The 27,447-nt window shown below is 55.5% G+C and overlaps 56 non-coding genes across 56 annotated transcripts; 42 read left to right on the forward strand and 14 right to left on the reverse strand.

The window, feature by feature from the left end:
- Positions 1 to 149: 149 nt before the first annotated feature.
- Trnag-gcc (transfer RNA glycine (anticodon GCC)) lies at positions 150 to 220 on the forward strand. The gene has a single exon. It is a non-coding gene; the product is annotated as a tRNA-Gly (tRNA).
- Positions 221 to 925: 705 nt separating this feature from the next.
- Trnae-uuc (transfer RNA glutamic acid (anticodon UUC)) lies at positions 926 to 997 on the forward strand. Its single transcript has one exon. It is a non-coding gene; the product is annotated as a tRNA-Glu (tRNA).
- Positions 998 to 1,193: 196 nt separating this feature from the next.
- On the forward strand, positions 1,194 to 1,267 carry Trnai-aau (transfer RNA isoleucine (anticodon AAU)). Its single transcript has one exon. It is a non-coding gene; the product is annotated as a tRNA-Ile (tRNA).
- Positions 1,268 to 1,703: 436 nt separating this feature from the next.
- Positions 1,704 to 1,775, reverse strand: Trnag-ucc (transfer RNA glycine (anticodon UCC)). The gene has a single exon. It is a non-coding gene; the product is annotated as a tRNA-Gly (tRNA).
- Positions 1,776 to 2,126: 351 nt separating this feature from the next.
- Trnag-gcc (transfer RNA glycine (anticodon GCC)) lies at positions 2,127 to 2,197 on the forward strand. The gene has a single exon. It is a non-coding gene; the product is annotated as a tRNA-Gly (tRNA).
- A 705-nt stretch (positions 2,198 to 2,902) lies between these two features.
- Trnae-uuc (transfer RNA glutamic acid (anticodon UUC)) lies at positions 2,903 to 2,974 on the forward strand. Its single transcript has one exon. It is a non-coding gene; the product is annotated as a tRNA-Glu (tRNA).
- A 196-nt stretch (positions 2,975 to 3,170) lies between these two features.
- Positions 3,171 to 3,244, forward strand: Trnai-aau (transfer RNA isoleucine (anticodon AAU)). Its single transcript has one exon. It is a non-coding gene; the product is annotated as a tRNA-Ile (tRNA).
- A 426-nt stretch (positions 3,245 to 3,670) lies between these two features.
- Positions 3,671 to 3,742, reverse strand: Trnag-ucc (transfer RNA glycine (anticodon UCC)). Its single transcript has one exon. It is a non-coding gene; the product is annotated as a tRNA-Gly (tRNA).
- A 351-nt stretch (positions 3,743 to 4,093) lies between these two features.
- Positions 4,094 to 4,164, forward strand: Trnag-gcc (transfer RNA glycine (anticodon GCC)). The gene has a single exon. It is a non-coding gene; the product is annotated as a tRNA-Gly (tRNA).
- A 705-nt stretch (positions 4,165 to 4,869) lies between these two features.
- Positions 4,870 to 4,941, forward strand: Trnae-uuc (transfer RNA glutamic acid (anticodon UUC)). The gene has a single exon. It is a non-coding gene; the product is annotated as a tRNA-Glu (tRNA).
- A 196-nt stretch (positions 4,942 to 5,137) lies between these two features.
- Trnai-aau (transfer RNA isoleucine (anticodon AAU)) lies at positions 5,138 to 5,211 on the forward strand. Its single transcript has one exon. It is a non-coding gene; the product is annotated as a tRNA-Ile (tRNA).
- A 426-nt stretch (positions 5,212 to 5,637) lies between these two features.
- Positions 5,638 to 5,709, reverse strand: Trnag-ucc (transfer RNA glycine (anticodon UCC)). The gene has a single exon. It is a non-coding gene; the product is annotated as a tRNA-Gly (tRNA).
- Positions 5,710 to 6,060: 351 nt separating this feature from the next.
- Positions 6,061 to 6,131, forward strand: Trnag-gcc (transfer RNA glycine (anticodon GCC)). Its single transcript has one exon. It is a non-coding gene; the product is annotated as a tRNA-Gly (tRNA).
- A 705-nt stretch (positions 6,132 to 6,836) lies between these two features.
- On the forward strand, positions 6,837 to 6,908 carry Trnae-uuc (transfer RNA glutamic acid (anticodon UUC)). Its single transcript has one exon. It is a non-coding gene; the product is annotated as a tRNA-Glu (tRNA).
- Positions 6,909 to 7,104: 196 nt separating this feature from the next.
- On the forward strand, positions 7,105 to 7,178 carry Trnai-aau (transfer RNA isoleucine (anticodon AAU)). The gene has a single exon. It is a non-coding gene; the product is annotated as a tRNA-Ile (tRNA).
- A 436-nt stretch (positions 7,179 to 7,614) lies between these two features.
- On the reverse strand, positions 7,615 to 7,686 carry Trnag-ucc (transfer RNA glycine (anticodon UCC)). The gene has a single exon. It is a non-coding gene; the product is annotated as a tRNA-Gly (tRNA).
- A 351-nt stretch (positions 7,687 to 8,037) lies between these two features.
- Trnag-gcc (transfer RNA glycine (anticodon GCC)) lies at positions 8,038 to 8,108 on the forward strand. The gene has a single exon. It is a non-coding gene; the product is annotated as a tRNA-Gly (tRNA).
- A 705-nt stretch (positions 8,109 to 8,813) lies between these two features.
- On the forward strand, positions 8,814 to 8,885 carry Trnae-uuc (transfer RNA glutamic acid (anticodon UUC)). Its single transcript has one exon. It is a non-coding gene; the product is annotated as a tRNA-Glu (tRNA).
- Positions 8,886 to 9,081: 196 nt separating this feature from the next.
- Positions 9,082 to 9,155, forward strand: Trnai-aau (transfer RNA isoleucine (anticodon AAU)). Its single transcript has one exon. It is a non-coding gene; the product is annotated as a tRNA-Ile (tRNA).
- Positions 9,156 to 9,591: 436 nt separating this feature from the next.
- Positions 9,592 to 9,663, reverse strand: Trnag-ucc (transfer RNA glycine (anticodon UCC)). The gene has a single exon. It is a non-coding gene; the product is annotated as a tRNA-Gly (tRNA).
- A 351-nt stretch (positions 9,664 to 10,014) lies between these two features.
- Positions 10,015 to 10,085, forward strand: Trnag-gcc (transfer RNA glycine (anticodon GCC)). The gene has a single exon. It is a non-coding gene; the product is annotated as a tRNA-Gly (tRNA).
- Positions 10,086 to 10,790: 705 nt separating this feature from the next.
- Trnae-uuc (transfer RNA glutamic acid (anticodon UUC)) lies at positions 10,791 to 10,862 on the forward strand. The gene has a single exon. It is a non-coding gene; the product is annotated as a tRNA-Glu (tRNA).
- Positions 10,863 to 11,058: 196 nt separating this feature from the next.
- Trnai-aau (transfer RNA isoleucine (anticodon AAU)) lies at positions 11,059 to 11,132 on the forward strand. The gene has a single exon. It is a non-coding gene; the product is annotated as a tRNA-Ile (tRNA).
- A 436-nt stretch (positions 11,133 to 11,568) lies between these two features.
- On the reverse strand, positions 11,569 to 11,640 carry Trnag-ucc (transfer RNA glycine (anticodon UCC)). Its single transcript has one exon. It is a non-coding gene; the product is annotated as a tRNA-Gly (tRNA).
- Positions 11,641 to 11,991: 351 nt separating this feature from the next.
- Trnag-gcc (transfer RNA glycine (anticodon GCC)) lies at positions 11,992 to 12,062 on the forward strand. Its single transcript has one exon. It is a non-coding gene; the product is annotated as a tRNA-Gly (tRNA).
- A 705-nt stretch (positions 12,063 to 12,767) lies between these two features.
- Trnae-uuc (transfer RNA glutamic acid (anticodon UUC)) lies at positions 12,768 to 12,839 on the forward strand. Its single transcript has one exon. It is a non-coding gene; the product is annotated as a tRNA-Glu (tRNA).
- A 196-nt stretch (positions 12,840 to 13,035) lies between these two features.
- Trnai-aau (transfer RNA isoleucine (anticodon AAU)) lies at positions 13,036 to 13,109 on the forward strand. The gene has a single exon. It is a non-coding gene; the product is annotated as a tRNA-Ile (tRNA).
- Positions 13,110 to 13,545: 436 nt separating this feature from the next.
- On the reverse strand, positions 13,546 to 13,617 carry Trnag-ucc (transfer RNA glycine (anticodon UCC)). Its single transcript has one exon. It is a non-coding gene; the product is annotated as a tRNA-Gly (tRNA).
- Positions 13,618 to 13,968: 351 nt separating this feature from the next.
- Positions 13,969 to 14,039, forward strand: Trnag-gcc (transfer RNA glycine (anticodon GCC)). The gene has a single exon. It is a non-coding gene; the product is annotated as a tRNA-Gly (tRNA).
- A 705-nt stretch (positions 14,040 to 14,744) lies between these two features.
- On the forward strand, positions 14,745 to 14,816 carry Trnae-uuc (transfer RNA glutamic acid (anticodon UUC)). Its single transcript has one exon. It is a non-coding gene; the product is annotated as a tRNA-Glu (tRNA).
- Positions 14,817 to 15,012: 196 nt separating this feature from the next.
- On the forward strand, positions 15,013 to 15,086 carry Trnai-aau (transfer RNA isoleucine (anticodon AAU)). The gene has a single exon. It is a non-coding gene; the product is annotated as a tRNA-Ile (tRNA).
- Positions 15,087 to 15,522: 436 nt separating this feature from the next.
- Trnag-ucc (transfer RNA glycine (anticodon UCC)) lies at positions 15,523 to 15,594 on the reverse strand. The gene has a single exon. It is a non-coding gene; the product is annotated as a tRNA-Gly (tRNA).
- A 351-nt stretch (positions 15,595 to 15,945) lies between these two features.
- Positions 15,946 to 16,016, forward strand: Trnag-gcc (transfer RNA glycine (anticodon GCC)). The gene has a single exon. It is a non-coding gene; the product is annotated as a tRNA-Gly (tRNA).
- A 705-nt stretch (positions 16,017 to 16,721) lies between these two features.
- On the forward strand, positions 16,722 to 16,793 carry Trnae-uuc (transfer RNA glutamic acid (anticodon UUC)). Its single transcript has one exon. It is a non-coding gene; the product is annotated as a tRNA-Glu (tRNA).
- Positions 16,794 to 16,989: 196 nt separating this feature from the next.
- On the forward strand, positions 16,990 to 17,063 carry Trnai-aau (transfer RNA isoleucine (anticodon AAU)). Its single transcript has one exon. It is a non-coding gene; the product is annotated as a tRNA-Ile (tRNA).
- A 436-nt stretch (positions 17,064 to 17,499) lies between these two features.
- Trnag-ucc (transfer RNA glycine (anticodon UCC)) lies at positions 17,500 to 17,571 on the reverse strand. The gene has a single exon. It is a non-coding gene; the product is annotated as a tRNA-Gly (tRNA).
- Positions 17,572 to 17,922: 351 nt separating this feature from the next.
- Positions 17,923 to 17,993, forward strand: Trnag-gcc (transfer RNA glycine (anticodon GCC)). The gene has a single exon. It is a non-coding gene; the product is annotated as a tRNA-Gly (tRNA).
- Positions 17,994 to 18,698: 705 nt separating this feature from the next.
- On the forward strand, positions 18,699 to 18,770 carry Trnae-uuc (transfer RNA glutamic acid (anticodon UUC)). The gene has a single exon. It is a non-coding gene; the product is annotated as a tRNA-Glu (tRNA).
- Positions 18,771 to 18,966: 196 nt separating this feature from the next.
- On the forward strand, positions 18,967 to 19,040 carry Trnai-aau (transfer RNA isoleucine (anticodon AAU)). Its single transcript has one exon. It is a non-coding gene; the product is annotated as a tRNA-Ile (tRNA).
- Positions 19,041 to 19,476: 436 nt separating this feature from the next.
- Trnag-ucc (transfer RNA glycine (anticodon UCC)) lies at positions 19,477 to 19,548 on the reverse strand. Its single transcript has one exon. It is a non-coding gene; the product is annotated as a tRNA-Gly (tRNA).
- A 351-nt stretch (positions 19,549 to 19,899) lies between these two features.
- Trnag-gcc (transfer RNA glycine (anticodon GCC)) lies at positions 19,900 to 19,970 on the forward strand. Its single transcript has one exon. It is a non-coding gene; the product is annotated as a tRNA-Gly (tRNA).
- Positions 19,971 to 20,675: 705 nt separating this feature from the next.
- On the forward strand, positions 20,676 to 20,747 carry Trnae-uuc (transfer RNA glutamic acid (anticodon UUC)). Its single transcript has one exon. It is a non-coding gene; the product is annotated as a tRNA-Glu (tRNA).
- A 196-nt stretch (positions 20,748 to 20,943) lies between these two features.
- Trnai-aau (transfer RNA isoleucine (anticodon AAU)) lies at positions 20,944 to 21,017 on the forward strand. The gene has a single exon. It is a non-coding gene; the product is annotated as a tRNA-Ile (tRNA).
- A 436-nt stretch (positions 21,018 to 21,453) lies between these two features.
- Positions 21,454 to 21,525, reverse strand: Trnag-ucc (transfer RNA glycine (anticodon UCC)). The gene has a single exon. It is a non-coding gene; the product is annotated as a tRNA-Gly (tRNA).
- A 351-nt stretch (positions 21,526 to 21,876) lies between these two features.
- Trnag-gcc (transfer RNA glycine (anticodon GCC)) lies at positions 21,877 to 21,947 on the forward strand. Its single transcript has one exon. It is a non-coding gene; the product is annotated as a tRNA-Gly (tRNA).
- Positions 21,948 to 22,652: 705 nt separating this feature from the next.
- On the forward strand, positions 22,653 to 22,724 carry Trnae-uuc (transfer RNA glutamic acid (anticodon UUC)). The gene has a single exon. It is a non-coding gene; the product is annotated as a tRNA-Glu (tRNA).
- Positions 22,725 to 22,920: 196 nt separating this feature from the next.
- Positions 22,921 to 22,994, forward strand: Trnai-aau (transfer RNA isoleucine (anticodon AAU)). Its single transcript has one exon. It is a non-coding gene; the product is annotated as a tRNA-Ile (tRNA).
- Positions 22,995 to 23,430: 436 nt separating this feature from the next.
- Positions 23,431 to 23,502, reverse strand: Trnag-ucc (transfer RNA glycine (anticodon UCC)). The gene has a single exon. It is a non-coding gene; the product is annotated as a tRNA-Gly (tRNA).
- A 351-nt stretch (positions 23,503 to 23,853) lies between these two features.
- Positions 23,854 to 23,924, forward strand: Trnag-gcc (transfer RNA glycine (anticodon GCC)). Its single transcript has one exon. It is a non-coding gene; the product is annotated as a tRNA-Gly (tRNA).
- Positions 23,925 to 24,611: 687 nt separating this feature from the next.
- Trnae-uuc (transfer RNA glutamic acid (anticodon UUC)) lies at positions 24,612 to 24,683 on the forward strand. Its single transcript has one exon. It is a non-coding gene; the product is annotated as a tRNA-Glu (tRNA).
- A 196-nt stretch (positions 24,684 to 24,879) lies between these two features.
- Positions 24,880 to 24,953, forward strand: Trnai-aau (transfer RNA isoleucine (anticodon AAU)). The gene has a single exon. It is a non-coding gene; the product is annotated as a tRNA-Ile (tRNA).
- Positions 24,954 to 25,389: 436 nt separating this feature from the next.
- Positions 25,390 to 25,461, reverse strand: Trnag-ucc (transfer RNA glycine (anticodon UCC)). The gene has a single exon. It is a non-coding gene; the product is annotated as a tRNA-Gly (tRNA).
- A 351-nt stretch (positions 25,462 to 25,812) lies between these two features.
- Positions 25,813 to 25,883, forward strand: Trnag-gcc (transfer RNA glycine (anticodon GCC)). Its single transcript has one exon. It is a non-coding gene; the product is annotated as a tRNA-Gly (tRNA).
- Positions 25,884 to 26,570: 687 nt separating this feature from the next.
- Positions 26,571 to 26,642, forward strand: Trnae-uuc (transfer RNA glutamic acid (anticodon UUC)). The gene has a single exon. It is a non-coding gene; the product is annotated as a tRNA-Glu (tRNA).
- A 196-nt stretch (positions 26,643 to 26,838) lies between these two features.
- On the forward strand, positions 26,839 to 26,912 carry Trnai-aau (transfer RNA isoleucine (anticodon AAU)). The gene has a single exon. It is a non-coding gene; the product is annotated as a tRNA-Ile (tRNA).
- Positions 26,913 to 27,338: 426 nt separating this feature from the next.
- On the reverse strand, positions 27,339 to 27,410 carry Trnag-ucc (transfer RNA glycine (anticodon UCC)). Its single transcript has one exon. It is a non-coding gene; the product is annotated as a tRNA-Gly (tRNA).
- Positions 27,411 to 27,447: the final 37 nt, after the last annotated feature.

Genomic DNA, 27,447 nt, shown 5'->3' on the forward strand with positions numbered 1-27,447 from the left:
GGCGGCGTTTTTAAGCAGAGCAGTGCAGTGCAGTGCTGGGTTCAGCGTCTTCAGCATCTTCTCGACAGGATGCTACGGCGCTTGACGGCAGTCCCACTTTCCCTTGAGACATCTGCTCGGGAAGCAGCGTGAAGTTACTACTGGCCCGAGCATCGGTGGTTCAGTGGTAGAATGCTCGCCTGCCACGCGGGCGGCCCGGGTTCGATTCCCGGCCGATACATCATTTTGCTTTTCCCGCGATAATGCTGCCGTGTGGCTTACGCGCTTGACATGCACGATCCATAAGAATGTATAGCTGGATTCCCTTGAGAAGAACCGAGAACGCATCACTTTCGGGTCCCCACTAGGACGATCGCATCATGTTCTGCAGACTAGCGTCGGCCTCGACTCGCAAGTTGCTGTGTCCAGGTGCCTCCGAGACACCGAACTTCAACGTCAAGGAGTGCTGCCTATCGCTGCAAAAGCTGCAGCAACACCGCAATCAACAGGGCCGGCAATGCACGTGTAGCAAACAGAACACGTTATCCAGGAAGTACAGTGTCTCTGCGTCCAACATTGGGTACGGGTCGCCGCTACCTCGGTAGCGCAGTAGGCAGCGCCTAAGTCTCGTAATCTTAAGGTCGTGAGTTCGATCCTCGATTTAATTTCCTGTGACCGGTGGTGGTGCTGTTGCCAGGGCCCCAACGTATTTCTTGTTTGTTATCCACAACGCTTCAGCGGGAAAATGTTTACTTCCTACTTTTGCTACTTACAGCTTCCCTTTTCCTCTTCTCCCAGCAGAGCATGAAGCCAAAAGCATTGCTCTGAGACGTTTGAGGTGCTCGCCTTGCCAGTCAGTATGCTCGCAAAGAGAGAAGGGCGCCGACGCGGGACTCGGCACGAAATGCGACAAGCGACCGTCCGAGCCGTCGAAGAAACGCCCACATCCGGTGTGGTCTAGTGGCTAGGATACCTGGCTTTCACCCAGGAGGCCCGGGTTCGATTCCCGGTACCGGAACGGAATTTTTTCCACACGAATCGTTACAAGTTTGAGCTGTCCGAGCTGCCGTTTCCCGTCCTGCTAGCAATATAGCTACTGTTTCGTGACAGTCGGCAGAATATAGACGAGGGAAGCAGACACACGACGGCCATAGAAATGGTGTATGGTTTCATGCCACACGTTTCCAGCGTAGGGCTGAGCAACAATCTGTCGAGGCCCGTTAGCTCAGTTGGTTAGAGCGTCGTGCTAATAACGCGAAGGTCGTGGGTTCGATCCCCCCACGGGCCACTTCGCTTTTACAACTACGAAAAGGCAGCGCCGATTTCAGCTGGCCAGTGTGATCACCAAAAGATCATCACCCTTGCCAGTACTCGGGCGCGTGAGCGCATCCGAACACAGGGTACTGTTGGCAGTTTTACTTCCTCTGTTTCTTTCTCCTTTGTTTTCGGAGCTACAGTCCGATTCGGTCAGGGAGACGCCACCGTGACATGAAGGGGCGTGCTGTGTGTCCATTGCCTCGCTTCCCCTTACCTCTCTCAGTCGTTTCTCGTGCTTGTCGTTTTGATATAGGCCGATTTGAGAGCGTCAGCTCTCGCGTCAGCCGAGCAAAGTCGAGACAAGTCGAGACACACTAGGGGCTGGTGTGCAGCGAGGAACAGGGAGAAAAAAACATTAATTTAAGGGCGCGTGGCAAAAGTACTCATACGCGAAATTAAAAGCCTGCTGCGGTGGCCGGGAATCGAACCCGGATCAACTGCTTGGAAGGCAACTATGCTGACCATTACACCACCACCGCACAAGCGAGCGCCCCGGCGCCGCACCGTGTCGGCCTCCCGCCTGTCGGCAGCGGCCGAAGGTGATGGTACCTGGCAGGCGCATTTCGAGGTGGGCTAGGGGAGCACATCCAGACGCATTCGGACAGCGTATCCGCGCACATTTCGCATCCTTTGGCAAGAGTCGGTGCCGGCGACGCAAGAGTACGCAGAGGACCGCGTTCTGGCGGCGTTTTTAAGCAGAGCAGTGCAGTGCAGTGCTGGGTTCAGCGTCTTCAGCATCTTCTCGACAGGATGCTACGGCGCTTGACGGCAGTCCCACTTTCCCTTGAGACATCTGCTCGGGAAGCAGCGTGAAGTTACTACTGGCCCGAGCATCGGTGGTTCAGTGGTAGAATGCTCGCCTGCCACGCGGGCGGCCCGGGTTCGATTCCCGGCCGATGCATCATTTTGCTTTTCCCGCGATAATGCTGCCGTGTGGCTTACGCGCTTGACATGCACGATCCATAAGAATGTATAGCTGGATTCCCTTGAGAAGAACCGAGAACGCATCACTTTCGGGTCCCCACTAGGACGATCGCATCATGTTCTGCAGACTAGCGTCGGCCTCGACTCGCAAGTTGCTGTGTCCAGGTGCCTCCGAGACACCGAACTTCAACGTCAAGGAGTGCTGCCTATCGCTGCAAAAGCTGCAGCAACACCGCAATCAACAGGGCCGGCAATGCACGTGTAGCAAACAGAACACGTTATCCAGGAAGTACAGTGTCTCTGCGTCCAACATTGGGTACGGGTCGCCGCTACCTCGGTAGCGCAGTAGGCAGCGCCTAAGTCTCGTAATCTTAAGGTCGTGAGTTCGATCCTCGATTTAATTTCCTGTGACCGGTGGTGGTGCTGTTGCCAGGGCCCCAACGTATTTCTTGTTTGTTATCCACAACGCTTCAGCGGGAAAATGTTTACTTCCTACTTTTGCTACTTACAGCTTCCCTTTTCCTCTTCTCCCAGCAGAGCATGAAGCCAAAAGCATTGCTCTGAGACGTTTGAGGTGCTCGCCTTGCCAGTCAGTATGCTCGCAAAGAGAGAAGGGCGCCGACGCGGGACTCGGCACGAAATGCGACAAGCGACCGTCCGAGCCGTCGAAGAAACGCCCACATCCGGTGTGGTCTAGTGGCTAGGATACCTGGCTTTCACCCAGGAGGCCCGGGTTCGATTCCCGGTACCGGAACGGAATTTTTTCCACACGAATCGTGACAAGTTTGAGCTGTCCGAGCTGCCGTTTCCCGTCCTGCTAGCAATATAGCTACTGTTTCGTGACAGTCGGCAGAATATAGACGAGGGAAGCAGACACACGACGGCCATAGAAATGGTGTATGGTTTCATGCCACACGTTTCCAGCGTAGGGCTGAGCAACAATCTGTCGAGGCCCGTTAGCTCAGTTGGTTAGAGCGTCGTGCTAATAACGCGAAGGTCGTGGGTTCGATCCCCCCACGGGCCACTTCGCTTTTACAACTACGAAAAGGCAGCGCCGATTTCAGCTGGCCAGTGTGATCACCAAAAGATCATCACCCTTGCCAGTACTCGGGCGCGTGAGCGCATCCGAACACAGGGTACTGTTGGCAGTTTTACTTCCTCTGTTTCTTTCTCCTTTGTTTTCGGAGCTACAGTCCGATTCGGTCAGGGAGACGCCACCGTGACATGAAGGGGCGTGCTGTGTGTCCATTGCCTCGCTTCCCCTTACCTCTCTCAGTCGTTTCTCGTGCTTGTCGTTTTGATATAGGCCGATTTGAGAGCGTCAGCTCTCGCGTCAGCCGAGACAAGTCGAGACACACTAGGGGCTGGTGTGCAGCGAGGAACAGGGAGAAAAAAACATTAATTTAAGGGCGCGTGGCAAAAGTACTCATACGCGAAATTAAAAGCCTGCTGCGGTGGCCGGGAATCGAACCCGGATCAACTGCTTGGAAGGCAACTATGCTGCCCATTACACCACCACCGCACAAGCGAGCGCCCCGGCGCCGCACCGTGTCGGCCTCCCGCCTGTCGGCAGCGGCCGAAGGTGATGGTACCTGGCAGGCGCATTTCGAGGTGGGCTAGGGGAGCACATCCAGACGCATTCGGACAGCGTATCCGCGCACATTTCGCATCCTTTGGCAAGAGTCGGTGCCGGCGACGCAAGAGTACGCAGAGGACCGCGTTCTGGCGGCGTTTTTAAGCAGAGCAGTGCAGTGCAGTGCTGGGTTCAGCGTCTTCAGCATCTTCTCGACAGGATGCTACGGCGCTTGACGGCAGTCCCACTTTCCCTTGAGACATCTGCTCGGGAAGCAGCGTGAAGTTACTACTGGCCCGAGCATCGGTGGTTCAGTGGTAGAATGCTCGCCTGCCACGCGGGCGGCCCGGGTTCGATTCCCGGCCGATGCATCATTTTGCTTTTCCCGCGATAATGCTGCCGTGTGGCTTACGCGCTTGACATGCACGATCCATAAGAATGTATAGCTGGATTCCCTTGAGAAGAACCGAGAACGCATCACTTTCGGGTCCCCACTAGGACGATCGCATCATGTTCTGCAGACTAGCGTCGGCCTCGACTCGCAAGTTGCTGTGTCCAGGTGCCTCCGAGACACCGAACTTCAACGTCAAGGAGTGCTGCCTATCGCTGCAAAAGCTGCAGCAACACCGCAATCAACAGGGCCGGCAATGCACGTGTAGCAAACAGAACACGTTATCCAGGAAGTACAGTGTCTCTGCGTCCAACATTGGGTACGGGTCGCCGCTACCTCGGTAGCGCAGTAGGCAGCGCCTAAGTCTCGTAATCTTAAGGTCGTGAGTTCGATCCTCGATTTAATTTCCTGTGACCGGTGGTGGTGCTGTTGCCAGGGCCCCAACGTATTTCTTGTTTGTTATCCACAACGCTTCAGCGGGAAAATGTTTACTTCCTACTTTTGCTACTTACAGCTTCCCTTTTCCTCTTCTCCCAGCAGAGCATGAAGCCAAAAGCATTGCTCTGAGACGTTTGAGGTGCTCGCCTTGCCAGTCAGTATGCTCGCAAAGAGAGAAGGGCGCCGACGCGGGACTCGGCACGAAATGCGACAAGCGACCGTCCGAGCCGTCGAAGAAACGCCCACATCCGGTGTGGTCTAGTGGCTAGGATACCTGGCTTTCACCCAGGAGGCCCGGGTTCGATTCCCGGTACCGGAACGGAATTTTTTCCACACGAATCGTGACAAGTTTGAGCTGTCCGAGCTGCCGTTTCCCGTCCTGCTAGCAATATAGCTACTGTTTCGTGACAGTCGGCAGAATATAGACGAGGGAAGCAGACACACGACGGCCATAGAAATGGTGTATGGTTTCATGCCACACGTTTCCAGCGTAGGGCTGAGCAACAATCTGTCGAGGCCCGTTAGCTCAGTTGGTTAGAGCGTCGTGCTAATAACGCGAAGGTCGTGGGTTCGATCCCCCCACGGGCCACTTCGCATTTACAACTACGAAAAGGCAGCGCCGATTTCAGCTGGCCAGTGTGATCACCAAAAGATCATCACCCTTGCCAGTACTCGGGCGCGTGAGCGCATCCGAACACAGGGTACTGTTGGCAGTTTTACTTCCTCTGTTTCTTTCTCCTTTGTTTTCGGAGCTACAGTCCGATTCGGTCAGGGAGACGCCACCGTGACATGAAGGGGCGTGCTGTGTGTCCATTGCCTCGCTTCCCCTTACCTCTCTCAGTCGTTTCTCGTGCTTGTCGTTTTGATATAGGCCGATTTGAGAGCGTCAGCTCTCGCGTCAGCCGAGACAAGTCGAGACACACTAGGGGCTGGTGTGCAGCGAGGAACAGGGAGAAAAAAACATTAATTTAAGGGCGCGTGGCAAAAGTACTCATACGCGAAATTAAAAGCCTGCTGCGGTGGCCGGGAATCGAACCCGGATCAACTGCTTGGAAGGCAACTATGCTGCCCATTACACCACCACCGCACAAGCGAGCGCCCCGGCGCCGCACCGTGTCGGCCTCCCGCCTGTCGGCAGCGGCCGAAGGTGATGGTACCTGGCAGGCGCATTTCGAGGTGGGCTAGGGGAGCACATCCAGACGCATTCGGACAGCGTATCCGCGCACATTTCGCATCCTTTGGCAAGAGTCGGTGCCGGCGACGCAAGAGTACGCAGAGGACCGCGTTCTGGCGGCGTTTTTAAGCAGAGCAGTGCAGTGCAGTGCTGGGTTCAGCGTCTTCAGCATCTTCTCGACAGGATGCTACGGCGCTTGACGGCAGTCCCACTTTCCCTTGAGACATCTGCTCGGGAAGCAGCGTGAAGTTACTACTGGCCCGAGCATCGGTGGTTCAGTGGTAGAATGCTCGCCTGCCACGCGGGCGGCCCGGGTTCGATTCCCGGCCGATGCATCATTTTGCTTTTCCCGCGATAATGCTGCCGTGTGGCTTACGCGCTTGACATGCACGATCCATAAGAATGTATAGCTGGATTCCCTTGAGAAGAACCGAGAACGCATCACTTTCGGGTCCCCACTAGGACGATCGCATCATGTTCTGCAGACTAGCGTCGGCCTCGACTCGCAAGTTGCTGTGTCCAGGTGCCTCCGAGACACCGAACTTCAACGTCAAGGAGTGCTGCCTATCGCTGCAAAAGCTGCAGCAACACCGCAATCAACAGGGCCGGCAATGCACGTGTAGCAAACAGAACACGTTATCCAGGAAGTACAGTGTCTCTGCGTCCAACATTGGGTACGGGTCGCCGCTACCTCGGTAGCGCAGTAGGCAGCGCCTAAGTCTCGTAATCTTAAGGTCGTGAGTTCGATCCTCGATTTAATTTCCTGTGACCGGTGGTGGTGCTGTTGCCAGGGCCCCAACGTATTTCTTGTTTGTTATCCACAACGCTTCAGCGGGAAAATGTTTACTTCCTACTTTTGCTACTTACAGCTTCCCTTTTCCTCTTCTCCCAGCAGAGCATGAAGCCAAAAGCATTGCTCTGAGACGTTTGAGGTGCTCGCCTTGCCAGTCAGTATGCTCGCAAAGAGAGAAGGGCGCCGACGCGGGACTCGGCACGAAATGCGACAAGCGACCGTCCGAGCCGTCGAAGAAACGCCCACATCCGGTGTGGTCTAGTGGCTAGGATACCTGGCTTTCACCCAGGAGGCCCGGGTTCGATTCCCGGTACCGGAACGGAATTTTTTCCACACGAATCGTGACAAGTTTGAGCTGTCCGAGCTGCCGTTTCCCGTCCTGCTAGCAATATAGCTACTGTTTCGTGACAGTCGGCAGAATATAGACGAGGGAAGCAGACACACGACGGCCATAGAAATGGTGTATGGTTTCATGCCACACGTTTCCAGCGTAGGGCTGAGCAACAATCTGTCGAGGCCCGTTAGCTCAGTTGGTTAGAGCGTCGTGCTAATAACGCGAAGGTCGTGGGTTCGATCCCCCCACGGGCCACTTCGCTTTTACAACTACGAAAAGGCAGCGCCGATTTCAGCTGGCCAGTGTGATCACCAAAAGATCATCACCCTTGCCAGTACTCGGGCGCGTGAGCGCATCCGAACACAGGGTACTGTTGGCAGTTTTACTTCCTCTGTTTCTTTCTCCTTTGTTTTCGGAGCTACAGTCCGATTCGGTCAGGGAGACGCCACCGTGACATGAAGGGGCGTGCTGTGTGTCCATTGCCTCGCTTCCCCTTACCTCTCTCAGTCGTTTCTCGTGCTTGTCGTTTTGATATAGGCCGATTTGAGAGCGTCAGCTCTCGCGTCAGCCGAGCAAAGTCGAGACAAGTCGAGACACACTAGGGGCTGGTGTGCAGCGAGGAACAGGGAGAAAAAAACATTAATTTAAGGGCGCGTGGCAAAAGTACTCATACGCGAAATTAAAAGCCTGCTGCGGTGGCCGGGAATCGAACCCGGATCAACTGCTTGGAAGGCAACTATGCTGACCATTACACCACCACCGCACAAGCGAGCGCCCCGGCGCCGCACCGTGTCGGCCTCCCGCCTGTCGGCAGCGGCCGAAGGTGATGGTACCTGGCAGGCGCATTTCGAGGTGGGCTAGGGGAGCACATCCAGACGCATTCGGACAGCGTATCCGCGCACATTTCGCATCCTTTGGCAAGAGTCGGTGCCGGCGACGCAAGAGTACGCAGAGGACCGCGTTCTGGCGGCGTTTTTAAGCAGAGCAGTGCAGTGCAGTGCTGGGTTCAGCGTCTTCAGCATCTTCTCGACAGGATGCTACGGCGCTTGACGGCAGTCCCACTTTCCCTTGAGACATCTGCTCGGGAAGCAGCGTGAAGTTACTACTAGCCCGAGCATCGGTGGTTCAGTGGTAGAATGCTCGCCTGCCACGCGGGCGGCCCGGGTTCGATTCCCGGCCGATGCATCATTTTGCTTTTCCCGCGATAATGCTGCCGTGTGGCTTACGCGCTTGACATGCACGATCCATAAGAATGTATAGCTGGATTCCCTTGAGAAGAACCGAGAACGCATCACTTTCGGGTCCCCACTAGGACGATCGCATCATGTTCTGCAGACTAGCGTCGGCCTCGACTCGCAAGTTGCTGTGTCCAGGTGCCTCCGAGACACCGAACTTCAACGTCAAGGAGTGCTGCCTATCGCTGCAAAAGCTGCAGCAACACCGCAATCAACAGGGCCGGCAATGCACGTGTAGCAAACAGAACACGTTATCCAGGAAGTACAGTGTCTCTGCGTCCAACATTGGGTACGGGTCGCCGCTACCTCGGTAGCGCAGTAGGCAGCGCCTAAGTCTCGTAATCTTAAGGTCGTGAGTTCGATCCTCGATTTAATTTCCTGTGACCGGTGGTGGTGCTGTTGCCAGGGCCCCAACGTATTTCTTGTTTGTTATCCACAACGCTTCAGCGGGAAAATGTTTACTTCCTACTTTTGCTACTTACAGCTTCCCTTTTCCTCTTCTCCCAGCAGAGCATGAAGCCAAAAGCATTGCTCTGAGACGTTTGAGGTGCTCGCCTTGCCAGTCAGTATGCTCGCAAAGAGAGAAGGGCGCCGACGCGGGACTCGGCACGAAATGCGACAAGCGACCGTCCGAGCCGTCGAAGAAACGCCCACATCCGGTGTGGTCTAGTGGCTAGGATACCTGGCTTTCACCCAGGAGGCCCGGGTTCGATTCCCGGTACCGGAACGGAATTTTTTCCACACGAATCGTGACAAGTTTGAGCTGTCCGAGCTGCCGTTTCCCGTCCTGCTAGCAATATAGCTACTGTTTCGTGACAGTCGGCAGAATATAGACGAGGGAAGCAGACACACGACGGCCATAGAAATGGTGTATGGTTTCATGCCACACGTTTCCAGCGTAGGGCTGAGCAACAATCTGTCGAGGCCCGTTAGCTCAGTTGGTTAGAGCGTCGTGCTAATAACGCGAAGGTCGTGGGTTCGATCCCCCCACGGGCCACTTCGCTTTTACAACTACGAAAAGGCAGCGCCGATTTCAGCTGGCCAGTGTGATCACCAAAAGATCATCACCCTTGCCAGTACTCGGGCGCGTGAGCGCATCCGAACACAGGGTACTGTTGGCAGTTTTACTTCCTCTGTTTCTTTCTCCTTTGTTTTCGGAGCTACAGTCCGATTCGGTCAGGGAGACGCCACCGTGACATGAAGGGGCGTGCTGTGTGTCCATTGCCTCGCTTCCCCTTACCTCTCTCAGTCGTTTCTCGTGCTTGTCGTTTTGATATAGGCCGATTTGAGAGCGTCAGCTCTCGCGTCAGCCGAGCAAAGTCGAGACAAGTCGAGACACACTAGGGGCTGGTGTGCAGCGAGGAACAGGGAGAAAAAAACATTAATTTACGGGCGCGTGGCAAAAGTACTCATACGCGAAATTAAAAGCCTGCTGCGGTGGCCGGGAATCGAACCCGGATCAACTGCTTGGAAGGCAACTATGCTGACCATTACACCACCACCGCACAAGCGAGCGCCCCGGCGCCGCACCGTGTCGGCCTCCCGCCTGTCGGCAGCGGCCGAAGGTGATGGTACCTGGCAGGCGCATTTCGAGGTGGGCTAGGGGAGCACATCCAGACGCATTCGGACAGCGTATCCGCGCACATTTCGCATCCTTTGGCAAGAGTCGGTGCCGGCGACGCAAGAGTACGCAGAGGACCGCGTTCTGGCGGCGTTTTTAAGCAGAGCAGTGCAGTGCAGTGCTGGGTTCAGCGTCTTCAGCATCTTCTCGACAGGATGCTACGGCGCTTGACGGCAGTCCCACTTTCCCTTGAGACATCTGCTCGGGAAGCAGCGTGAAGTTACTACTGGCCCGAGCATCGGTGGTTCAGTGGTAGAATGCTCGCCTGCCACGCGGGCGGCCCGGGTTCGATTCCCGGCCGATGCATCATTTTGCTTTTCCCGCGATAATGCTGCCGTGTGGCTTACGCGCTTGACATGCACGATCCATAAGAATGTATAGCTGGATTCCCTTGAGAAGAACCGAGAACGCATCACTTTCGGGTCCCCACTAGGACGATCGCATCATGTTCTGCAGACTAGCGTCGGCCTCGACTCGCAAGTTGCTGTGTCCAGGTGCCTCCGAGACACCGAACTTCAACGTCAAGGAGTGCTGCCTATCGCTGCAAAAGCTGCAGCAACACCGCAATCAACAGGGCCGGCAATGCACGTGTAGCAAACAGAACACGTTATCCAGGAAGTACAGTGTCTCTGCGTCCAACATTGGGTACGGGTCGCCGCTACCTCGGTAGCGCAGTAGGCAGCGCCTAAGTCTCGTAATCTTAAGGTCGTGAGTTCGATCCTCGATTTAATTTCCTGTGACCGGTGGTGGTGCTGTTGCCAGGGCCCCAACGTATTTCTTGTTTGTTATCCACAACGCTTCAGCGGGAAAATGTTTACTTCCTACTTTTGCTACTTACAGCTTCCCTTTTCCTCTTCTCCCAGCAGAGCATGAAGCCAAAAGCATTGCTCTGAGACGTTTGAGGTGCTCGCCTTGCCAGTCAGTATGCTCGCAAAGAGAGAAGGGCGCCGACGCGGGACTCGGCACGAAATGCGACAAGCGACCGTCCGAGCCGTCGAAGAAACGCCCACATCCGGTGTGGTCTAGTGGCTAGGATACCTGGCTTTCACCCAGGAGGCCCGGGTTCGATTCCCGGTACCGGAACGGAATTTTTTCCACACGAATCGTGACAAGTTTGAGCTGTCCGAGCTGCCGTTTCCCGTCCTGCTAGCAATATAGCTACTGTTTCGTGACAGTCGGCAGAATATAGACGAGGGAAGCAGACACACGACGGCCATAGAAATGGTGTATGGTTTCATGCCACACGTTTCCAGCGTAGGGCTGAGCAACAATCTGTCGAGGCCCGTTAGCTCAGTTGGTTAGAGCGTCGTGCTAATAACGCGAAGGTCGTGGGTTCGATCCCCCCACGGGCCACTTCGCTTTTACAACTACGAAAAGGCAGCGCCGATTTCAGCTGGCCAGTGTGATCACCAAAAGATCATCACCCTTGCCAGTACTCGGGCGCGTGAGCGCATCCGAACACAGGGTACTGTTGGCAGTTTTACTTCCTCTGTTTCTTTCTCCTTTGTTTTCGGAGCTACAGTCCGATTCGGTCAGGGAGACGCCACCGTGACATGAAGGGGCGTGCTGTGTGTCCATTGCCTCGCTTCCCCTTACCTCTCTCAGTCGTTTCTCGTGCTTGTCGTTTTGATATAGGCCGATTTGAGAGCGTCAGCTCTCGCGTCAGCCGAGCAAAGTCGAGACAAGTCGAGACACACTAGGGGCTGGTGTGCAGCGAGGAACAGGGAGAAAAAAACATTAATTTAAGGGCGCGTGGCAAAAGTACTCATACGCGAAATTAAAAGCCTGCTGCGGTGGCCGGGAATCGAACCCGGATCAACTGCTTGGAAGGCAACTATGCTGACCATTACACCACCACCGCACAAGCGAGCGCCCCGGCGCCGCACCGTGTCGGCCTCCCGCCTGTCGGCAGCGGCCGAAGGTGATGGTACCTGGCAGGCGCATTTCGAGGTGGGCTAGGGGAGCACATCCAGACGCATTCGGACAGCGTATCCGCGCACATTTCGCATCCTTTGGCAAGAGTCGGTGCCGGCGACGCAAGAGTACGCAGAGGACCGCGTTCTGGCGGCGTTTTTAAGCAGAGCAGTGCAGTGCAGTGCTGGGTTCAGCGTCTTCAGCATCTTCTCGACAGGATGCTACGGCGCTTGACGGCAGTCCCACTTTCCCTTGAGACATCTGCTCGGGAAGCAGCGTGAAGTTACTACTGGCCCGAGCATCGGTGGTTCAGTGGTAGAATGCTCGCCTGCCACGCGGGCGGCCCGGGTTCGATTCCCGGCCGATGCATCATTTTGCTTTTCCCGCGATAATGCTGCCGTGTGGCTTACGCGCTTGACATGCACGATCCATAAGAATGTATAGCTGGATTCCCTTGAGAAGAACCGAGAACGCATCACTTTCGGGTCCCCACTAGGACGATCGCATCATGTTCTGCAGACTAGCGTCGGCCTCGACTCGCAAGTTGCTGTGTCCAGGTGCCTCCGAGACACCGAACTTCAACGTCAAGGAGTGCTGCCTATCGCTGCAAAAGCTGCAGCAACACCGCAATCAACAGGGCCGGCAATGCACGTGTAGCAAACAGAACACGTTATCCAGGAAGTACAGTGTCTCTGCGTCCAACATTGGGTACGGGTCGCCGCTACCTCGGTAGCGCAGTAGGCAGCGCCTAAGTCTCGTAATCTTAAGGTCGTGAGTTCGATCCTCGATTTAATTTCCTGTGACCGGTGGTGGTGCTGTTGCCAGGGCCCCAACGTATTTCTTGTTTGTTATCCACAACGCTTCAGCGGGAAAATGTTTACTTCCTACTTTTGCTACTTACAGCTTCCCTTTTCCTCTTCTCCCAGCAGAGCATGAAGCCAAAAGCATTGCTCTGAGACGTTTGAGGTGCTCGCCTTGCCAGTCAGTATGCTCGCAAAGAGAGAAGGGCGCCGACGCGGGACTCGGCACGAAATGCGACAAGCGACCGTCCGAGCGGTCGAAGAAACGCCCACATCCGGTGTGGTCTAGTGGCTAGGATACCTGGCTTTCACCCAGGAGGCCCGGGTTCGATTCCCGGTACCGGAACGGAATTTTTTCCACACGAATCGTGACAAGTTTGAGCTGTCCGAGCTGCCGTTTCCCGTCCTGCTAGCAATATAGCTACTGTTTCGTGACAGTCGGCAGAATATAGACGAGGGAAGCAGACACACGACGGCCATAGAAATGGTGTATGGTTTCATGCCACACGTTTCCAGCGTAGGGCTGAGCAACAATCTGTCGAGGCCCGTTAGCTCAGTTGGTTAGAGCGTCGTGCTAATAACGCGAAGGTCGTGGGTTCGATCCCCCCACGGGCCACTTCGCTTTTACAACTACGAAAAGGCAGCGCCGATTTCAGCTGGCCAGTGTGATCACCAAAAGATCATCACCCTTGCCAGTACTCGGGCGCGTGAGCGCATCCGAACACAGGGTACTGTTGGCAGTTTTACTTCCTCTGTTTCTTTCTCCTTTGTTTTCGGAGCTACAGTCCGATTCGGTCAGGGAGACGCCACCGTGACATGAAGGGGCGTGCTGTGTGTCCATTGCCTCGCTTCCCCTTACCTCTCTCAGTCGTTTCTCGTGCTTGTCGTTTTGATATAGGCCGATTTGAGAGCGTCAGCTCTCGCGTCAGCCGAGCAAAGTCGAGACAAGTCGAGACACACTAGGGGCTGGTGTGCAGCGAGGAACAGGGAGAAAAAAACATTAATTTAAGGGCGCGTGGCAAAAGTACTCATACGCGAAATTAAAAGCCTGCTGCGGTGGCCGGGAATCGAACCCGGATCAACTGCTTGGAAGGCAACTATGCTGACCATTACACCACCACCGCACAAGCGAGCGCCCCGGCGCCGCACCGTGTCGGCCTCCCGCCTGTCGGCAGCGGCCGAAGGTGATGGTACCTGGCAGGCGCATTTCGAGGTGGGCTAGGGGAGCACATCCAGACGCATTCGGACAGCGTATCCGCGCACATTTCGCATCCTTTGGCAAGAGTCGGTGCCGGCGACGCAAGAGTACGCAGAGGACCGCGTTCTGGCGGCGTTTTTAAGCAGAGCAGTGCAGTGCAGTGCTGGGTTCAGCGTCTTCAGCATCTTCTCGACAGGATGCTACGGCGCTTGACGGCAGTCCCACTTTCCCTTGAGACATCTGCTCGGGAAGCAGCGTGAAGTTACTACTGGCCCGAGCATCGGTGGTTCAGTGGTAGAATGCTCGCCTGCCACGCGGGCGGCCCGGGTTCGATTCCCGGCCGATGCATCATTTTGCTTTTCCCGCGATAATGCTGCCGTGTGGCTTACGCGCTTGACATGCACGATCCATAAGAATGTATAGCTGGATTCCCTTGAGAAGAACCGAGAACGCATCACTTTCGGGTCCCCACTAGGACGATCGCATCATGTTCTGCAGACTAGCGTCGGCCTCGACTCGCAAGTTGCTGTGTCCAGGTGCCTCCGAGACACCGAACTTCAACGTCAAGGAGTGCTGCCTATCGCTGCAAAAGCTGCAGCAACACCGCAATCAACAGGGCCGGCAATGCACGTGTAGCAAACAGAACACGTTATCCAGGAAGTACAGTGTCTCTGCGTCCAACATTGGGTACGGGTCGCCGCTACCTCGGTAGCGCAGTAGGCAGCGCCTAAGTCTCGTAATCTTAAGGTCGTGAGTTCGATCCTCGATTTAATTTCCTGTGACCGGTGGTGGTGCTGTTGCCAGGGCCCCAACGTATTTCTTGTTTGTTATCCACAACGCTTCAGCGGGAAAATGTTTACTTCCTACTTTTGCTACTTACAGCTTCCCTTTTCCTCTTCTCCCAGCAGAGCATGAAGCCAAAAGCATTGCTCTGAGACGTTTGAGGTGCTCGCCTTGCCAGTCAGTATGCTCGCAAAGAGAGAAGGGCGCCGACGCGGGACTCGGCACGAAATGCGACAAGCGACCGTCCGAGCCGTCGAAGAAACGCCCACATCCGGTGTGGTCTAGTGGCTAGGATACCTGGCTTTCACCCAGGAGGCCCGGGTTCGATTCCCGGTACCGGAACGGAATTTTTTCCACACGAATCGTGACAAGTTTGAGCTGTCCGAGCTGCCGTTTCCCGTCCTGCTAGCAATATAGCTACTGTTTCGTGACAGTCGGCAGAATATAGACGAGGGAAGCAGACACACGACGGCCATAGAAATGGTGTATGGTTTCATGCCACACGTTTCCAGCGTAGGGCTGAGCAACAATCTGTCGAGGCCCGTTAGCTCAGTTGGTTAGAGCGTCGTGCTAATAACGCGAAGGTCGTGGGTTCGATCCCCCCACGGGCCACTTCGCTTTTACAACTACGAAAAGGCAGCGCCGATTTCAGCTGGCCAGTGTGATCACCAAAAGATCATCACCCTTGCCAGTACTCGGGCGCGTGAGCGCATCCGAACACAGGGTACTGTTGGCAGTTTTACTTCCTCTGTTTCTTTCTCCTTTGTTTTCGGAGCTACAGTCCGATTCGGTCAGGGAGACGCCACCGTGACATGAAGGGGCGTGCTGTGTGTCCATTGCCTCGCTTCCCCTTACCTCTCTCAGTCGTTTCTCGTGCTTGTCGTTTTGATATAGGCCGATTTGAGAGCGTCAGCTCTCGCGTCAGCCGAGCAAAGTCGAGACAAGTCGAGACACACTAGGGGCTGGTGTGCAGCGAGGAACAGGGAGAAAAAAACATTAATTTAAGGGCGCGTGGCAAAAGTACTCATACGCGAAATTAAAAGCCTGCTGCGGTGGCCGGGAATCGAACCCGGATCAACTGCTTGGAAGGCAACTATGCTGACCATTACACCACCACCGCACAAGCGAGCGCCCCGGCGCCGCACCGTGTCGGCCTCCCGCCTGTCGGCAGCGGCCGAAGGTGATGGTACCTGGCAGGCGCATTTCGAGGTGGGCTAGGGGAGCACATCCAGACGCATTCGGACAGCGTATCCGCGCACATTTCGCATCCTTTGGCAAGAGTCGGTGCCGGCGACGCAAGAGTACGCAGAGGACCGCGTTCTGGCGGCGTTTTTAAGCAGAGCAGTGCAGTGCAGTGCTGGGTTCAGCGTCTTCAGCATCTTCTCGACAGGATGCTACGGCGCTTGACGGCAGTCCCACTTTCCCTTGAGACATCTGCTCGGGAAGCAGCGTGAAGTTACTACTGGCCCGAGCATCGGTGGTTCAGTGGTAGAATGCTCGCCTGCCACGCGGGCGGCCCGGGTTCGATTCCCGGCCGATGCATCATTTTGCTTTTCCCGCGATAATGCTGCCGTGTGGCTTACGCGCTTGACATGCACGATCCATAAGAATGTATAGCTGGATTCCCTTGAGAAGAACCGAGAACGCATCACTTTCGGGTCCCCACTAGGACGATCGCATCATGTTCTGCAGACTAGCGTCGGCCTCGACTCGCAAGTTGCTGTGTCCAGGTGCCTCCGAGACACCGAACTTCAACGTCAAGGAGTGCTGCCTATCGCTGCAAAAGCTGCAGCAACACCGCAATCAACAGGGCCGGCAATGCACGTGTAGCAAACAGAACACGTTATCCAGGAAGTACAGTGTCTCTGCGTCCAACATTGGGTACGGGTCGCCGCTACCTCGGTAGCGCAGTAGGCAGCGCCTAAGTCTCGTAATCTTAAGGTCGTGAGTTCGATCCTCGATTTAATTTCCTGTGACCGGTGGTGGTGCTGTTGCCAGGGCCCCAACGTATTTCTTGTTTGTTATCCACAACGCTTCAGCGGGAAAATGTTTACTTCCTACTTTTGCTACTTACAGCTTCCCTTTTCCTCTTCTCCCAGCAGAGCATGAAGCCAAAAGCATTGCTCTGAGACGTTTGAGGTGCTCGCCTTGCCAGTCAGTATGCTCGCAAAGAGAGAAGGGCGCCGACGCGGGACTCGGCACGAAATGCGACAAGCGACCGTCCGAGCCGTCGAAGAAACGCCCACATCCGGTGTGGTCTAGTGGCTAGGATACCTGGCTTTCACCCAGGAGGCCCGGGTTCGATTCCCGGTACCGGAACGGAATTTTTTCCACACGAATCGTGACAAGTTTGAGCTGTCCGAGCTGCCGTTTCCCGTCCTGCTAGCAATATAGCTACTGTTTCGTGACAGTCGGCAGAATATAGACGAGGGAAGCAGACACACGACGGCCATAGAAATGGTGTATGGTTTCATGCCACACGTTTCCAGCGTAGGGCTGAGCAACAATCTGTCGAGGCCCGTTAGCTCAGTTGGTTAGAGCGTCGTGCTAATAACGCGAAGGTCGTGGGTTCGATCCCCCCACGGGCCACTTCGCTTTTACAACTACGAAAAGGCAGCGCCGATTTCAGCTGGCCAGTGTGATCACCAAAAGATCATCACCCTTGCCAGTACTCGGGCGCGTGAGCGCATCCGAACACAGGGTACTGTTGGCAGTTTTACTTCCTCTGTTTCTTTCTCCTTTGTTTTCGGAGCTACAGTCCGATTCGGTCAGGGAGACGCCACCGTGACATGAAGGGGCGTGCTGTGTGTCCATTGCCTCGCTTCCCCTTACCTCTCTCAGTCGTTTCTCGTGCTTGTCGTTTTGATATAGGCCGATTTGAGAGCGTCAGCTCTCGCGTCAGCCGAGCAAAGTCGAGACAAGTCGAGACACACTAGGGGCTGGTGTGCAGCGAGGAACAGGGAGAAAAAAACATTAATTTAAGGGCGCGTGGCAAAAGTACTCATACGCGAAATTAAAAGCCTGCTGCGGTGGCCGGGAATCGAACCCGGATCAACTGCTTGGAAGGCAACTATGCTGACCATTACACCACCACCGCACAAGCGAGCGCCCCGGCGCCGCACCGTGTCGGCCTCCCGCCTGTCGGCAGCGGCCGAAGGTGATGGTACCTGGCAGGCGCATTTCGAGGTGGGCTAGGGGAGCACATCCAGACGCATTCGGACAGCGTATCCGCGCACATTTCGCATCCTTTGGCAAGAGTCGGTGCCGGCGACGCAAGAGTACGCAGAGGACCGCGTTCTGGCGGCGTTTTTAAGCAGAGCAGTGCAGTGCAGTGCTGGGTTCAGCGTCTTCAGCATCTTCTCGACAGGATGCTACGGCGCTTGACGGCAGTCCCACTTTCCCTTGAGACATCTGCTCGGGAAGCAGCGTGAAGTTACTACTGGCCCGAGCATCGGTGGTTCAGTGGTAGAATGCTCGCCTGCCACGCGGGCGGCCCGGGTTCGATTCCCGGCCGATGCATCATTTTGCTTTTCCCGCGATAATGCTGCCGTGTGGCTTACGCGCTTGACATGCACGATCCATAAGAATGTATAGCTGGATTCCCTTGAGAAGAACCGAGAACGCATCACTTTCGGGTCCCCACTAGGACGATCGCATCATGTTCTGCAGACTAGCGTCGGCCTCGACTCGCAAGTTGCTGTGTCCAGGTGCCTCCGAGACACCGAACTTCAACGTCAAGGAGTGCTGCCTATCGCTGCAAAAGCTGCAGCAACACCGCAATCAACAGGGCCGGCAATGCACGTGTAGCAAACAGAACACGTTATCCAGGAAGTACAGTGTCTCTGCGTCCAACATTGGGTACGGGTCGCCGCTACCTCGGTAGCGCAGTAGGCAGCGCCTAAGTCTCGTAATCTTAAGGTCGTGAGTTCGATCCTCGATTTAATTTCCTGTGACCGGTGGTGGTGCTGTTGCCAGGGCCCCAACGTATTTCTTGTTTGTTATCCACAACGCTTCAGCGGGAAAATGTTTACTTCCTACTTTTGCTACTTACAGCTTCCCTTTTCCTCTTCTCCCAGCAGAGCATGAAGCCAAAAGCATTGCTCTGAGACGTTTGAGGTGCTCGCCTTGCCAGTCAGTATGCTCGCAAAGAGAGAAGGGCGCCGACGCGGGACTCGGCACGAAATGCGACAAGCGACCGTCCGAGCCGTCGAAGAAACGCCCACATCCGGTGTGGTCTAGTGGCTAGGATACCTGGCTTTCACCCAGGAGGCCCGGGTTCGATTCCCGGTACCGGAACGGAATTTTTTCCACACGAATCGTGACAAGTTTGAGCTGTCCGAGCTGCCGTTTCCCGTCCTGCTAGCAATATAGCTACTGTTTCGTGACAGTCGGCAGAATATAGACGAGGGAAGCAGACACACGACGGCCATAGAAATGGTGTATGGTTTCATGCCACACGTTTCCAGCGTAGGGCTGAGCAACAATCTGTCGAGGCCCGTTAGCTCAGTTGGTTAGAGCGTCGTGCTAATAACGCGAAGGTCGTGGGTTCGATCCCCCCACGGGCCACTTCGCTTTTACAACTACGAAAAGGCAGCGCCGATTTCAGCTGGCCAGTGTGATCACCAAAAGATCATCACCCTTGCCAGTACTCGGGCGCGTGAGCGCATCCGAACACAGGGTACTGTTGGCAGTTTTACTTCCTCTGTTTCTTTCTCCTTTGTTTTCGGAGCTACAGTCCGATTCGGTCAGGGAGACGCCACCGTGACATGAAGGGGCGTGCTGTGTGTCCATTGCCTCGCTTCCCCTTACCTCTCTCAGTCGTTTCTCGTGCTTGTCGTTTTGATATAGGCCGATTTGAGAGCGTCAGCTCTCGCGTCAGCCGAGCAAAGTCGAGACAAGTCGAGACACACTAGGGGCTGGTGTGCAGCGAGGAACAGGGAGAAAAAAACATTAATTTAAGGGCGCGTGGCAAAAGTACTCATACGCGAAATTAAAAGCCTGCTGCGGTGGCCGGGAATCGAACCCGGATCAACTGCTTGGAAGGCAACTATGCTGACCATTACACCACCACCGCACAAGCGAGCGCCCCGGCGCCGCACCGTGTCGGCCTCCCGCCTGTCGGCAGCGGCCGAAGGTGATGGTACCTGGCAGGCGCATTTCGAGGTGGGCTAGGGGAGCACATCCAGACGCATTCGGACAGCGTATCCGCGCACATTTCGCATCCTTTGGCAAGAGTCGGTGCCGGCGACGCAAGAGTACGCAGAGGACCGCGTTCTGGCGGCGTTTTTAAGCAGAGCAGTGCAGTGCAGTGCTGGGTTCAGCGTCTTCAGCATCTTCTCGACAGGATGCTACGGCGCTTGACGGCAGTCCCACTTTCCCTTGAGACATCTGCTCGGGAAGCAGCGTGAAGTTACTACTGGCCCGAGCATCGGTGGTTCAGTGGTAGAATGCTCGCCTGCCACGCGGGCGGCCCGGGTTCGATTCCCGGCCGATGCATCATTTTGCTTTTCCCGCGATAATGCTGCCGTGTGGCTTACGCGCTTGACATGCACGATCCATAAGAATGTATAGCTGGATTCCCTTGAGAAGAACCGAGAACGCATCACTTTCGGGTCCCCACTAGGACGATCGCATCATGTTCTGCAGACTAGCGTCGGCCTCGACTCGCAAGTTGCTGTGTCCAGGTGCCTCCGAGACACCGAACTTCAACGTCAAGGAGTGCTGCCTATCGCTGCAAAAGCTGCAGCAACACCGCAATCAACAGGGCCGGCAATGCACGTGTAGCAAACAGAACACGTTATCCAGGAAGTACAGTGTCTCTGCGTCCAACATTGGGTACGGGTCGCCGCTACCTCGGTAGCGCAGTAGGCAGCGCCTAAGTCTCGTAATCTTAAGGTCGTGAGTTCGATCCTCGATTTAATTTCCTGTGACCGGTGGTGGTGCTGTTGCCAGGGCCCCAACGTATTTCTTGTTTGTTATCCACAACGCTTCAGCGGGAAAATGTTTACTTCCTACTTTTGCTACTTACAGCTTCCCTTTTCCTCTTCTCCCAGCAGAGCATGAAGCCAAAAGCATTGCTCTGAGACGTTTGAGGTGCTCGCCTTGCCAGTCAGTATGCTCGCAAAGAGAGAAGGGCGCCGACGCGGGACTCGGCACGAAATGCGACAAGCGACCGTCCGAGCCGTCGAAGAAACGCCCACATCCGGTGTGGTCTAGTGGCTAGGATACCTGGCTTTCACCCAGGAGGCCCGGGTTCGATTCCCGGTACCGGAACGGAATTTTTTCCACACGAATCGTGACAAGTTTGAGCTGTCCGAGCTGCCGTTTCCCGTCCTGCTAGCAATATAGCTACTGTTTCGTGACAGTCGGCAGAATATAGACGAGGGAAGCAGACACACGACGGCCATAGAAATGGTGTATGGTTTCATGCCACACGTTTCCAGCGTAGGGCTGAGCAACAATCTGTCGAGGCCCGTTAGCTCAGTTGGTTAGAGCGTCGTGCTAATAACGCGAAGGTCGTGGGTTCGATCCCCCCACGGGCCACTTCGCTTTTACAACTACGAAAAGGCAGCGCCGATTTCAGCTGGCCAGTGTGATCACCAAAAGATCATCACCCTTGCCAGTACTCGGGCGCGTGAGCGCATCCGAACACAGGGTACTGTTGGCAGTTTTACTTCCTCTGTTTCTTTCTCCTTTGTTTTCGGAGCTACAGTCCGATTCGGTCAGGGAGACGCCACCGTGACATGAAGGGGCGTGCTGTGTGTCCATTGCCTCGCTTCCCCTTACCTCTCTCAGTCGTTTCTCGTGCTTGTCGTTTTGATATAGGCCGATTTGAGAGCGTCAGCTCTCGCGTCAGCCGAGCAAAGTCGAGACAAGTCGAGACACACTAGGGGCTGGTGTGCAGCGAGGAACAGGGAGAAAAAAACATTAATTTAAGGGCGCGTGGCAAAAGTACTCATACGCGAAATTAAAAGCCTGCTGCGGTGGCCGGGAATCGAACCCGGATCAACTGCTTGGAAGGCAACTATGCTGACCATTACACCACCACCGCACAAGCGAGCGCCCCGGCGCCGCACCGTGTCGGCCTCCCGCCTGTCGGCAGCGGCCGAAGGTGATGGTACCTGGCAGGCGCATTTCGAGGTGGGCTAGGGGAGCACATCCAGACGCATTCGGACAGCGTATCCGCGCACATTTCGCATCCTTTGGCAAGAGTCGGTGCCGGCGACGCAAGAGTACGCAGAGGACCGCGTTCTGGCGGCGTTTTTAAGCAGAGCAGTGCAGTGCAGTGCTGGGTTCAGCGTCTTCAGCATCTTCTCGACAGGATGCTACGGCGCTTGACGGCAGTCCCACTTTCCCTTGAGACATCTGCTCGGGAAGCAGCGTGAAGTTACTACTGGCCCGAGCATCGGTGGTTCAGTGGTAGAATGCTCGCCTGCCACGCGGGCGGCCCGGGTTCGATTCCCGGCCGATGCATCATTTTGCTTTTCCCGCGATAATGCTGCCGTGTGGCTTACGCGCTTGACATGCACGATCCATAAGAATGTATAGCTGGATTCCCTTGAGAAGAACCGAGAACGCATCACTTTCGGGTCCCCACTAGGACGATCGCATCATGTTCTGCAGACTAGCGTCGGCCTCGACTCGCAAGTTGCTGTGTCCAGGTGCCTCCGAGACACCGAACTTCAACGTCAAGGAGTGCTGCCTATCGCTGCAAAAGCTGCAGCAACACCGCAATCAACAGGGCCGGCAATGCACGTGTAGCAAACAGAACACGTTATCCAGGAAGTACAGTGTCTCTGCGTCCAACATTGGGTACGGGTCGCCGCTACCTCGGTAGCGCAGTAGGCAGCGCCTAAGTCTCGTAATCTTAAGGTCGTGAGTTCGATCCTCGATTTAATTTCCTGTGACCGGTGGTGGTGCTGTTGCCAGGGCCCCAACGTATTTCTTGTTTGTTATCCACAACGCTTCAGCGGGAAAATGTTTACTTCCTACTTTTGCTACTTACAGCTTCCCTTTTCCTCTTCTCCCAGCAGAGCATGAAGCCAAAAGCATTGCTCTGAGACGTTTGAGGTGCTCGCCTTGCCAGTCAGTATGCTCGCAAAGAGAGAAGGGCGCCGACGCGGGACTCGGCACGAAATGCGACAAGCGACCGTCCGAGCCGTCGAAGAAACGCCCACATCCGGTGTGGTCTAGTGGCTAGGATACCTGGCTTTCACCCAGGAGGCCCGGGTTCGATTCCCGGTACCGGAACGGAATTTTTTCCACACGAATCGTGACAAGTTTGAGCTGTCCGAGCTGCCGTTTCCCGTCCTGCTAGCAATATAGCTACTGTTTCGTGACAGTCGGCAGAATATAGACGAGGGAAGCAGACACACGACGGCCATAGAAATGGTGTATGGTTTCATGCCACACGTTTCCAGCGTAGGGCTGAGCAACAATCTGTCGAGGCCCGTTAGCTCAGTTGGTTAGAGCGTCGTGCTAATAACGCGAAGGTCGTGGGTTCGATCCCCCCACGGGCCACTTCGCTTTTACAACTACGAAAAGGCAGCGCCGATTTCAGCTGGCCAGTGTGATCACCAAAAGATCATCACCCTTGCCAGTACTCGGGCGCGTGAGCGCATCCGAACACAGGGTACTGTTGGCAGTTTTACTTCCTCTGTTTCTTTCTCCTTTGTTTTCGGAGCTACAGTCCGATTCGGTCAGGGAGACGCCACCGTGACATGAAGGGGCGTGCTGTGTGTCCATTGCCTCGCTTCCCCTTACCTCTCTCAGTCGTTTCTCGTGCTTGTCGTTTTGATATAGGCCGATTTGAGAGCGTCAGCTCTCGCGTCAGCCGAGCAAAGTCGAGACAAGTCGAGACACACTAGGGGCTGGTGTGCAGCGAGGAACAGGGAGAAAAAAACATTAATTTAAGGGCGCGTGGCAAAAGTACTCATACGCGAAATTAAAAGCCTGCTGCGGTGGCCGGGAATCGAACCCGGATCAACTGCTTGGAAGGCAACTATGCTGACCATTACACCACCACCGCACAAGCGAGCGCCCCGGCGCCGCACCGTGTCGGCCTCCCGCCTGTCGGCAGCGGCCGAAGGTGATGGTACCTGGCAGGCGCATTTCGAGGTGGGCTAGGGGAGCACATCCAGACGCATTCGGACAGCGTATCCGCGCACATTTCGCATCCTTTGGCAAGAGTCGGTGCCGGCGACGCAAGAGTACGCAGAGGACCGCGTTCTGGCGGCGTTTTTAAGCAGAGCAGTGCAGTGCAGTGCTGGGTTCAGCGTCTTCAGCATCTTCTCGACAGGATGCTACGGCGCTTGACGGCAGTCCCACTTTCCCTTGAGACATCTGCTCGGGAAGCAGCGTGAAGTTACTACTGGCCCGAGCATCGGTGGTTCAGTGGTAGAATGCTCGCCTGCCACGCGGGCGGCCCGGGTTCGATTCCCGGCCGATGCATCATTTTGCTTTTCCCGCGATAATGCTGCCGTGTGGCTTACGCGCTTGACATGCACGATCCATAAGAATGTATAGCTGGATTCCCTTGAGAAGAACCGAGAACGCATCACTTTCGGGTCCCCACTAGGACGATCGCATCATGTTCTGCAGACTAGCGTCGGCCTCGACTCGCAAGTTGCTGTGTCCAGGTGCCTCCGAGACACCGAACTTCAACGTCAAGGAGTGCTGCCTATCGCTGCAAAAGCTGCAGCAACACCGCAATCAACAGGGCCGGCAATGCACGTTATCCAGGAAGTACAGTGTCTCTGCGTCCAACATTGGGTACGGGTCGCCGCTACCTCGGTAGCGCAGTAGGCAGCGCCTAAGTCTCGTAATCTTAAGGTCGTGAGTTCGATCCTCGATTTAATTTCCTGTGACCGGTGGTGGTGCTGTTGCCAGGGCCCCAACGTATTTCTTGTTTGTTATCCACAACGCTTCAGCGGGAAAATGTTTACTTCCTACTTTTGCTACTTACAGCTTCCCTTTTCCTCTTCTCCCAGCAGAGCATGAAGCCAAAAGCATTGCTCTGAGACGTTTGAGGTGCTCGCCTTGCCAGTCAGTATGCTCGCAAAGAGAGAAGGGCGCCGACGCGGGACTCGGCACGAAATGCGACAAGCGACCGTCCGAGCCGTCGAAGAAACGCCCACATCCGGTGTGGTCTAGTGGCTAGGATACCTGGCTTTCACCCAGGAGGCCCGGGTTCGATTCCCGGTACCGGAACGGAATTTTTTCCACACGAATCGTGACAAGTTTGAGCTGTCCGAGCTGCCGTTTCCCGTCCTGCTAGCAATATAGCTACTGTTTCGTGACAGTCGGCAGAATATAGACGAGGGAAGCAGACACACGACGGCCATAGAAATGGTGTATGGTTTCATGCCACACGTTTCCAGCGTAGGGCTGAGCAACAATCTGTCGAGGCCCGTTAGCTCAGTTGGTTAGAGCGTCGTGCTAATAACGCGAAGGTCGTGGGTTCGATCCCCCCACGGGCCACTTCGCTTTTACAACTACGAAAAGGCAGCGCCGATTTCAGCTGGCCAGTGTGATCACCAAAAGATCATCACCCTTGCCAGTACTCGGGCGCGTGAGCGCATCCGAACACAGGGTACTGTTGGCAGTTTTACTTCCTCTGTTTCTTTCTCCTTTGTTTTCGGAGCTACAGTCCGATTCGGTCAGGGAGACGCCACCGTGACATGAAGGGGCGTGCTGTGTGTCCATTGCCTCGCTTCCCCTTACCTCTCTCAGTCGTTTCTCGTGCTTGTCGTTTTGATATAGGCCGATTTGAGAGCGTCAGCTCTCGCGTCAGCCGAGCAAAGTCGAGACAAGTCGAGACACACTAGGGGCTGGTGTGCAGCGAGGAACAGGGAGAAAAAAACATTAATTTAAGGGCGCGTGGCAAAAGTACTCATACGCGAAATTAAAAGCCTGCTGCGGTGGCCGGGAATCGAACCCGGATCAACTGCTTGGAAGGCAACTATGCTGACCATTACACCACCACCGCACAAGCGAGCGCCCCGGCGCCGCACCGTGTCGGCCTCCCGCCTGTCGGCAGCGGCCGAAGGTGATGGTACCTGGCAGGCGCATTTCGAGGTGGGCTAGGGGAGCACATCCAGACGCATTCGGACAGCGTATCCGCGCACATTTCGCATCCTTTGGCAAGAGTCGGTGCCGGCGACGCAAGAGTACGCAGAGGACCGCGTTCTGGCGGCGTTTTTAAGCAGAGCAGTGCAGTGCAGTGCTGGGTTCAGCGTCTTCAGCATCTTCTCGACAGGATGCTACGGCGCTTGACGGCAGTCCCACTTTCCCTTGAGACATCTGCTCGGGAAGCAGCGTGAAGTTACTACTGGCCCGAGCATCGGTGGTTCAGTGGTAGAATGCTCGCCTGCCACGCGGGCGGCCCGGGTTCGATTCCCGGCCGATGCATCATTTTGCTTTTCCCGCGATAATGCTGCCGTGTGGCTTACGCGCTTGACATGCACGATCCATAAGAATGTATAGCTGGATTCCCTTGAGAAGAACCGAGAACGCATCACTTTCGGGTCCCCACTAGGACGATCGCATCATGTTCTGCAGACTAGCGTCGGCCTCGACTCGCAAGTTGCTGTGTCCAGGTGCCTCCGAGACACCGAACTTCAACGTCAAGGAGTGCTGCCTATCGCTGCAAAAGCTGCAGCAACACCGCAATCAACAGGGCCGGCAATGCACGTTATCCAGGAAGTACAGTGTCTCTGCGTCCAACATTGGGTACGGGTCGCCGCTACCTCGGTAGCGCAGTAGGCAGCGCCTAAGTCTCGTAATCTTAAGGTCGTGAGTTCGATCCTCGATTTAATTTCCTGTGACCGGTGGTGGTGCTGTTGCCAGGGCCCCAACGTATTTCTTGTTTGTTATCCACAACGCTTCAGCGGGAAAATGTTTACTTCCTACTTTTGCTACTTACAGCTTCCCTTTTCCTCTTCTCCCAGCAGAGCATGAAGCCAAAAGCATTGCTCTGAGACGTTTGAGGTGCTCGCCTTGCCAGTCAGTATGCTCGCAAAGAGAGAAGGGCGCCGACGCGGGACTCGGCACGAAATGCGACAAGCGACCGTCCGAGCCGTCGAAGAAACGCCCACATCCGGTGTGGTCTAGTGGCTAGGATACCTGGCTTTCACCCAGGAGGCCCGGGTTCGATTCCCGGTACCGGAACGGAATTTTTTCCACACGAATCGTGACAAGTTTGAGCTGTCCGAGCTGCCGTTTCCCGTCCTGCTAGCAATATAGCTACTGTTTCGTGACAGTCGGCAGAATATAGACGAGGGAAGCAGACACACGACGGCCATAGAAATGGTGTATGGTTTCATGCCACACGTTTCCAGCGTAGGGCTGAGCAACAATCTGTCGAGGCCCGTTAGCTCAGTTGGTTAGAGCGTCGTGCTAATAACGCGAAGGTCGTGGGTTCGATCCCCCCACGGGCCACTTCGCTTTTACAACTACGAAAAGGCAGCGCCGATTTCAGCTGGCCAGTGTGATCACCAAAAGATCATCACCCTTGCCAGTACTCGGGCGCGTGAGCGCATCCGAACACAGGGTACTGTTGGCAGTTTTACTTCCTCTGTTTCTTTCTCCTTTGTTTTCGGAGCTACAGTCCGATTCGGTCAGGGAGACGCCACCGTGACATGAAGGGGCGTGCTGTGTGTCCATTGCCTCGCTTCCCCTTACCTCTCTCAGTCGTTTCTCGTGCTTGTCGTTTTGATATAGGCCGATTTGAGAGCGTCAGCTCTCGCGTCAGCCGAGACAAGTCGAGACACACTAGGGGCTGGTGTGCAGCGAGGAACAGGGAGAAAAAAACATTAATTTAAGGGCGCGTGGCAAAAGTACTCATACGCGAAATTAAAAGCCTGCTGCGGTGGCCGGGAATCGAACCCGGATCAACTGCTTGGAAGGCAACTATGCTGACCATTACACCACCACCGCACAAGCGAGCGCCCCGGCGCCGCACCGTGTCGGCCTC

The sequence above is a fragment of the Schistocerca gregaria genome, chromosome 2 (genome assembly GCF_023897955.1).
Source record: "Schistocerca gregaria isolate iqSchGreg1 chromosome 2, iqSchGreg1.2, whole genome shotgun sequence".
Taxonomy (NCBI): Eukaryota; Metazoa; Arthropoda; class Insecta; order Orthoptera; family Acrididae; genus Schistocerca; species Schistocerca gregaria.